General features: G+C 36.2%; 1 pseudogene; it reads left to right on the top strand.

The window, feature by feature from the left end:
• Window positions 1-1,637: 1,637 nt before the first annotated feature.
• On the top strand, window positions 1,638-2,040 carry LOC142441406 (large ribosomal subunit protein eL36 pseudogene; annotated as a pseudogene).
• Window positions 2,041-9,685: the final 7,645 nt, after the last annotated feature.

Below are 9,685 nucleotides of genomic sequence, written 5' to 3'. Positions count from 1 at the left end.
GAGTGAAAGGACTGCTGAGAAAATGGAGATAAATTCCTTGAGTGGAGAGGTATGGGAATAGGTATCTCTCTAGTCCTCTTATCCTAAGAAATGGAAGTCATTGTTCTATCCACACTGGCTCCTTCATCCTTGTTGGCCATGAGTGCCCTAATCTCAGTAAATGAATATTTACAAAGACAAATCATGAAAAGTATAAAACACAAGTCACATGAACCTTGTGAAAAAGAATTCTAAGGAATGTAAGTTGATGAGATCTTTTAACCATCTTTTTCAACAATGTGCTTAAATAATTAGAATAATAGTGCACACTCATTATTAAAATATGTTTTAGATGATTAAATTGTAAAATATATGGAGTGTATTTTATATGTGGAATTGTCAAAGCAAATAGATATATTCAAAATTTGAAGATATGAGATGGTATAAATCAGAAATTATGTGATCTAAATATAGATATTACTTCAGCTGAGTTTATGATCTCATTTCAAACTTTGTAAGAGTTGAGAGGAAACCAAGAAAGACAATCAACACTGAACTACTGAAGTAGGTGTTGAAAGCAGTGTAATAACTGCTCAGTTCTGGGTGAATAAGAACAAGTATTTCCAGGGAGATATGTAACTATTAGGTATAAAATTCAATTCAAGGCAAAAGTAGAAGCTGGAAACCAACATATGGGCTTCCACTTTTGATTGAAAGTTTAGCGACCGCATCAAATGGTCATTTCTATGTGGATTCTGTTATGTAGGATTTCCTATTCCTACTTAACAAATGGGAACCACACTTCAGTGTATGCTACCCAGACCTGGACTCTCTATGGTTGTGAAGTTGAGTCAAGTTGGGAAGACAGGTCCTGGAAGCGGAAAGCATTTTATTCCAAACTAGAAGCAAATGATGAAAATGTAAAGTGGTCACTAAGATCGTATAAGTCTAAGAGCACTGCATTTGAGCTCTGGTGTGTAAAATAAAATAAATTAAAATATTTTAACTTAAATCTCAAAAGTTCACAGAAATTGCATTTTAAAATGACATTATTTGACACAAGGACACAAGATGTTTCTATCTTTCCTACTGAAATTCACATTTTCTCAAGGCAGAAAATATACTTCAGTTTTTCATTAAAATTCTATGATAATTTAAGAAACCATGTATATGCAAATGTAAATTCCTAAACATATTAATTTTTAAGTATAACAACCATGAGTATAGAGATCAGATCACTCACACCCACCTACGGTCAGAATTCAGACAGATTCAAAGCAACCTCATAGAGCCACATTGAGTTGATCATATGATGTAATCTTTAACCCATAGGACAGGGTAGAATTGCCCTTGTGTATTTGCAAGGGTGCAGCTATTTATAGGAGTAGAAAACCTCATCTTTGTCCTATGGAATGCCTGGTGATTTCTATAAGTACATATATATTCACACACACATAAATGTACACAAGAAGATAAGTCAAAGTATATATCTACTGACATTTCAGCTCATAGATGTACAGATTTATTCCAAACAAGCACGTTTAGACATGTCTCAGCAATCAGTTGGTGAATGTTATCTCAATTGTATGCGTATCTTCGTCACATTTTGGTCTCAAATTAAAAGTCCTATCAAAACAGTGGATTTCAGAGTTCCGCGCGGCCCCTTCCTTCCGCCGCGGCACCCACCGAAGAGTCGCAGCCATGGCTGTGCGCTAACCTATGGCCGTGGGCCTCGACAAGGGCCACAAGGTGACCAAGAACGTGAGCAAGCCGAGGCACAGCCGCCGCCGCGGGCGCCTCACCAAGCACACCAAGTTCGTGCGGGACATGATCCGGGAGGTGTGCGGCTTCGCACCCTACGAGCGAAGGGCCATGGAGCTGCTCAAGGTCTCCAAGGACAAGCGGGTACTGAAGTTCATCAAGAAGCGGGTGGGCACACATATCCGGGCCAAGAGGAAGAGAGAGGAGCTGAGCAACGTGCTGGCCGCCATGAGGAAGGCCGCTGCCAAGAAGGACTGAGTGCCGTGCCCCCCTCTTCCCACCCCCAAAATAAAGTCTTTCCAGAAAAAAAACAACAACAGTGGATTCCAAGATAGGTTGGGCCAGGTCAGTTCACAGCATAGGGGGTCCACTCTGAAGGCTATGCCACTGTCCTTGAAGATTCCAAGAATCTTTTGATGGATTTCTTTGAAGGAGTTAGGAAGGTAACAGGTGCTGAGTAGGAAATTAAAAAGCAAACCAAAGCAAAAACATGCGAACTACACCCATGAGGAAACATTTTAAGAAACGTGAAAACGGCAGAGGCAAAGCAAAGGTCAGCAGAGTTGACCGGGAAGATGAATGCGTGTATGAATGGCTGTAGGTATTCACAGACATGCACCTGCTCATTCTTCAACTGAAGTCAAGCTGTTCTACGAGAATTGTACTGCAAAGTCATTTCAGGCTCAACATACAGCTTTGATCTTGCCCCTTCACACTTGTTTTTGTACCCCAAACTCAAAGGACACTTTAAAAATGTGATTACTGTTCTAGAAAGATACCAAACCACTATTCTAAAATGGTTTAAAATTGATGAGGACTGAATTCTTGGGTGAAGAAAAATGGAAATACAACTTTCAGAATTGTATAGACAAGATAGAAGATATGTTGAGAAATAATAGCTTTACATTTTGGTATTTTTGCTTAATAAACCTTTTAATAATTTTGTAGTAATACTATTACACTTAACATATACACGTGCATGCATATACGTACACATATCTGTATACACACATGTATGTGTGTATGATGCAGGGGATTTAAAAAGTTAGTGGAAAATTGGAATTTAAAAATATGTGATTTCCCCATGAGCTTTTTGAAACGTCAAAGTGTATTTATACATATATAGTTGTTCTTAGTCACTAATTTTGTTATGGCACATAGAGAACTTGTGTATAACAGAACAAAATGCTACACAGTGCTTCCCTAAATTCACAATATCTGTGATGTTTGTGCCCATTTTTGCCCACTGTGTCTCATAGAGTCTTCCTCTGTTATGCTCATGCCGTACTTTACTAAGCATGTGTTCTTCATGCCTATTTCTAATAGTGTGTTAAAAATGTGTCTAAGGAGCCTATACAAAGCACTGTGGCCATACTTCTTCCAAGGTAGATGAGTCAGTCTTTTTCAATTGTTCATGGTACTTCCAATATTTTTCTCAAGCAGTACAATTAAAATAGATTCTTCCTCAGTCTTCCTTATTCAATGTCCAACTTCCACATGCATATGAGGCAATGGAGAATACCATGGCTTGGGTGAAGCACAACTTAGTCCTCAAAGTAATATCCTTGTTTACAATATTCTTCTTGTGCAGCAGATTTACCTAATGCAACTTGTTTTTGTTCTCTTGACTACTATTTCCATGAGCATTGATTTTGGATCCAAATGAGACAAAATCCTTTATAACCCCAACCTTTTCTCCATTTGTGATGCTACCTGCTAGTCGAGTTGTGAAGAGATTGGTGTCCTTTCCATTGAGCTGTTATCCACACTGAAGGTCACAGCCCTAGATCTTCCTCAGCGAGGACTTCAAGTCCTCCTGATTTTCAGCAAGCAAGGTGGTGTCATCTGAATAGGTTGTTAATAACATTTCTTGTACATCATAAAATTATAACCCAAGGAAAGCAAAGGATTTGTAATTTGATTTATAACCTGTAGTAGAGCACATGCCACTTTAATCCTGTGCACTAGCACAACAGAACTCCCTCCAAAATGAAATTGTAACCCAAAACATAAATTCTAGAATTTACAATATATCACAAAATCAACTGTGGAGAGAAGGGACATCATATGAATTTAATTTAACCAGAAAGACATACTTGTTTATTCTTTTAAAGTCAATGGAATATTCAGTATCGTGTTAATAACATGACTCAAATAGATTGAATTGCATCTATGCGTCCTTACCTATTGTCTAATTTCAGCATGTATATGAGGTCCTTGGAAATGCTATTGCTTGGATTAGGTATATCTTATTCTTCAAAGTGATATCTTTTTTGATAATTGCATTTGAATATAATCCACATGCTATATGATTAAATTATTCGGTCATATTTAGAAGATTTATACAATTGTCACTATAATCAATTTCACAACAGTTTATTCTACCTCACACTCAGTGTTGATAGCTTCCAGTTTCCCCTGCCAGTCTCCTCAGCCATGTCTTCAGGTAACCATTAATCAAGTTACTGTCTCCATAGACCCACCCCTCTTTGATTCCACAAAGAGAAATTCATATACAAAAGAAACATACAAAAAATGAAAAGCTATAACAAACAAAACAGAAAAATCTCAAGGAAAAGAAAGCAGAAAGTTGCAATTATGAAACAACTGTAAAATGTGCCAAAAGTAATAGCAAATAATAATCTGTTACATTTTTTGAATTTATAATTTTATTTCTAATCTATACTTTAAAATATCTTCTTTTTGACAAAATTGTGATCTCATTGGACACAATTTGGCATAGTGATTTTGAACTGAAGGACACGTTCCAGAAAAGTACTGGTGAGTGCATGTAAAGAAAACCAGGTGAGCTTTCTCTGAAGTAGCAGAGCTAATAATGTACAAAACACTATAATTTTCAAGGCACTTTTATAAACATCATCTTTTAAGTTGTCTTAGTTAACCAATGAACTTTTATCATACACAGTTAATAAATGTATTATTAAAATTGGTAGCAAGAGATAAATTATTTAAATATATAGCTAGGAAATTAAATTACTCTTGTCTTTGACTTTATGAATTCATCTTGTATTATCTCAGTATAACATTTTCTATAAATATAATCTCAACTTTCTTAGTGCTGTAGAGTCAATTCTGATTTATAGAGAAACCATAAGACAAGATAGAGAATACCCTGTGGGTTTCTGAGATTACAAATATTTTGTTTTTAAATAGTACAGTTTGTATTTTATTTATTTTTTCCAAACCATTTTATTATGAACTAACTGAGACATCATTCCATTCAAACAGTATCCTACAATTGCTAACACAATCAGTTTCAAAACATTTTCTTCCTTCTTGAACTTCTTGAAATCAGTTCACCTACTCAACATACCCCCCAGGAACCCCTGTTCTGGTAGTTTCCTCTATAGGGGCATAAATGCTGGGTTTCATATACTAACACAGTTAAACACATAACAAAGATTCAAGAAGGCTACCCAATGTGACAAAATACACCATGGATAAACCCCAATATGAAAATACACACAATATATTGAAACAGATCTAGCCCAAAGTGTATCAGAGGGGCGATCAAGTGACAGTATTTTTATTATTCAAGTCAGGTTTACCATTTTTATCTACTGTAGTCATCCTTTTCATACTCCCTTTTTGTTAACAGTTTATTCCTATCCCTGATTACGGTTAGAGGGAAATCAGCTGGAGCTTATTTCCAGTGCAGATCTCACAAATCTATCTTAGGCTTCCCCTGTCCTGTGTAGCCTTCTCCAAACCAGAATCCCACAATTTAATCTCTCATACTATTCCCTCCTTTAAATATGGATTATAGCATATATATTAGTGTGCTTCTTTCATGTGCACTTAGTTTATTTTAACGAAGATAACTGATTATTTGGAAACAAACCTTAAAACATGATAGCCAGGCACCACCTAATTTCTTCACTACACTTTTCCTATTGTCCCCATATCTTCTCTACTTCTTCATAAAGGAGAGTATCGACTTGGGCCATGTCATAAGAATGAATTGTTCTTAGATTGTGTCTAAAATTAATTTTGAGCCCCAAATCCATACATAGCTGTGATTTTTATATGTCTCCTTTTCACTTCACTGGCATTATTACCAATTTATTATAGAGAACATTATGAATCATCCCACTGGGAGATAAGGTAATTCTATTGAGAGTGTTATTAATTTTGCCAATAATATACAGCTTAAAATTGTTGAAGAAAGGAAATTATACAAGTAAAGGACAACTTTTTAGACTGTAATACCTAAATTGTGGACTTGAACAGATCAAACCATTCAGTGACTGGAAGCTTTTTACATGAACAGTTAGGGTGACACCAACAGCACACAAGCCACTGGTAGAGGATTGATTCGTTAAAGGAACATTGTGAAATTTAAAAGAAATAAACATGTGTGCCAGGATTGCATCTTCTCACTAGACATATACAAACTGCATGCTGAGAACATGATCTGAGAAGCTAGATTATGTGTAGAAGGGTAGATTGTATGAAGAGTTTAAAAGACATGCTTTTATAAAGTGAAGACTTGAAATCCTTACTAGATGTCAGATACTTACAGGCCTCATTATGGGTTACAACTACATGTAAAGAAAGGAAAATCCTTAACATTCGACCAATATAAACAAAAGTACAGAAAACACTGAGCTTTTCAATGATTTCCTTTATTTATTTATGATCCATAATAAACCCACATGGAAAAGACAATCAAGATGTTAAAACGAGTATATCATCAGGATAATCTGAGACAAAAGATTGATAAAGGAACCTTACTGGAAATTAAAGCCAAGATCAGGGATGGGGTGGGTTGTGGTGGTAGATATATATGTTGGAGAAGGTAGTTACACTTCTATTGGTGGGTAAACTGAGAGGAGAGCCCTCTCATTTGGGGGAGAAAACACGTAATATTCTTATATAGACTCCACATGGAAGATACAAAGTACTCTGTTCCTATCGACCACTATTGACCTAGTTTCTATTCAGCGATTGGTGACTCGGTGATGTGGACTTTAGATTCTGTCCTTTGGAGGTGTGCAATACAGGCCACATCAGAAGGATTTGATGTACAAATCACAAAGGGAACTGAGCTTCACCTCAAACTCTCCTGTAGCAGATTGAAAGAACGGACATACTCCCTTAGACTTAAGGCTGAAAAGCCCGAGTGTGGGAAGAGGCTGCGGACTGCTGACTGCCATCCCAAAGTTATGGAATTGGTAGTCATTGGACTTTGGTTTGGGTCTCTTGCTTTGAGGGTACCTACCCAATGAATGCTCTCTTTGCTTTCTTATAACATGTATTAATCTAGTAGGGATTGCTCTGCCTTTGGGAAGGGAAGGCTTTTTAAAAGTTTTGCCTTATCAGCAACCCTAACTGTTCATGTAAATATGCCACTGGTATTTCAAATTCTAGAAAATACAAACATGATGGATTCAGCAGAGCTGCATGCTAAGAATAGGCAGGAAGGAAAGAATACACTGTTTAATTCTGAGGGATTTGACACTGAACACCAAATGAGTATAAGTTGAATATTGGGCAAGAAGAAAAGTCTCTTAGGTTTGCAGGCATTAAGCAATATTTCTGTAGAAGAACTAACTATTGTCTCCAAAATAGATCTGGAATAATAGCATAATTGATGTCAATCTTCCAATGGTTTTGTTTGCTGATGAGGCATGACTCAAATGTTAATAAGCATTTATATGCACACATATATAATAATTGAAAGGATGAATATACAAAGTGTGTATTAAAGAAAGTTGAAAGTTGCTAAAAATAGAATGCATAAAGATCAAAATGTTAGATATTAGTATCATGAATGAACTAGTACTAGCTATTTTGAGTAAGATATACATTTATATATGTGTATATATATACATATATATACACACACACATACACATAGTACATGTAGTGTACTATGCCAGGAATGACCAATTCAAGAAAATGCATCACAGTCAGGGTGAAAAGTAATCGTTCAAGAAGAGCAATACTGTCTGTGATATGGCGACATCTACAGTCTACAATGAAGTTCAGTTAAGGAAATTATTATTCAAATTTATACAACAACCACTAAAGTGGGAAGACACACACCAACTTTATCAGTCAAAATTTATCAATCATGCAATCAGGATGCACTGATAAGTATTGGCAAGTGAAATGAGGAAGATAAAAACAAATATGAAGGGGCATATTTGTATAATATTGCTTTGGTGATAGAAACAATTCTAGAAAGGGTATGATAGAATTTGCAAGACCCATATCTTTATCATACTAAATAGTTTTTAACAAAACTATACATAACAACTGTACACGCGGCTATCCCCAGATATGTCTGTGGGACAAGAAAATTAAGACACTCAATAACACCTGCAAAAACAAGGCAAGGTTGACAGTGGAATCGCTCATTAATTGCTCGTATGTAAGTTCAGATTGAAGTGAAGAATTTTAAACCATTAACATGAGAGCAAAAAATATGACTTTCAGACAAAATATGTAACTGGGGCTTACTAAAAATAAGACTTTTATGTGCATCAAAAAGACTTAATTGAAAGAATAAAAACAGAGCCCCCTGACTGGGAAAAATATTAGACGACAACAAATTGGACAGAGGCCTAATCTTTAAAAATCTATAGAACACAAAAATATTTAAACAAGAGACAAGCAAAAAAAAAGTCAGAAGTGGACAAAGGACATGAACAGACACAAACAAACAACAAGAAAAGATACATTACTAACAAACACATGAAACAATGCACTTGATCACTAGCTATTCAAGAAACACAAGTCTCAACAATGACATATTGCAGCAACAGTAACAACCCAATTCACAAACACAGGATAATAAATTACTGGAGAGGATGCACAGAGAACTGAATTATATTAGACTGCCCATGGATCTGTAAACTAGTATAACTATTGTGGAAAGCTAAATGGTGCTACCTAGCACAGTTGGAAATGAAAATCCAATAGGATCCAGCAATACCTCTGCAGGGTATAAACCCTAAAGAAGTAAGAGACAGACCCATAGCAGATGTATGCAATCCCATGTTCATCACAGCATTTTCACAATAACAAGAATTGAGGGAAAGCCCAAAAGTCCATCAGTTAAAAATGAATACAAACTATATACACACAATAAAATACATCACTTAAATCCAATGATGAGAACAAAATATACCTGAGGCCTAGAGATCATTACGGTCCAACCTGGAGAAAACTATGCTGAATATAGTCAATCACACCCACAAAGAAAAAAAATGTTGTGTGAAACCACTGCTATAAGGACAGGTACCAAAACAAAGAGAGGTGGTGACTCTCGGATCATGCAGTCATTTAATACAGCCTCCCAGGCATTGGCATGATCTAAAGTTTGTAATACAATTAGCACTCCCTTATCTGTACACCAGGGAATACCTCATCTCAACTGAGAACAGCTAGCCACCAGAGAGACAGTGAAAAAGGATTGAAAGGTCCATCTCATGTGGCAATGTCCAATGGTCAGTTTTATGGTCAGTGGAAAATGTTACACTGGTGTTCAGCATATTCACTGAGGCTCATGAACATGGGGAGGGATGTGTCTCTCTAAATAGATGGTATCACTTCTGTTGAAGGGATTTGTGGGAGGGTGTCTTGCCCTAGGGGAAAACATTTGGCATTGCTATTTTGGATCTCCAAGAGAGACTCCACGCAGTACTCTATGGCTAATCTTACTTTTTTTTATTTATGGGATAAGGTTCAGCATTTATTTTTGTTTGTTTTGTTTTTTAATCATTTTATTAGGGCTTCATAGAACTCTTTTTACAATCTGTACATACATCATTTTTATCCAGCACATTTGTACATATGTTGCCATCATCATACTCAAAACACCTGCTTTCTATGTGAGCCCGTAGTATCAGCTCCTCATTTTCTGCCTGCCTCCCCCCTCCCCCATGAACCCTTGATAATTCATAAATAATTATTATTT

The sequence above is a fragment of the Tenrec ecaudatus genome, chromosome 2 (genome assembly GCF_050624435.1).
Source record: "Tenrec ecaudatus isolate mTenEca1 chromosome 2, mTenEca1.hap1, whole genome shotgun sequence".
NCBI classification, from domain to species: Eukaryota; Metazoa; Chordata; class Mammalia; order Afrosoricida; family Tenrecidae; genus Tenrec; species Tenrec ecaudatus.
Note: the sequence above shows the minus strand (reverse complement) of the source record. Positions and strands in the feature narration are given on the sequence as shown.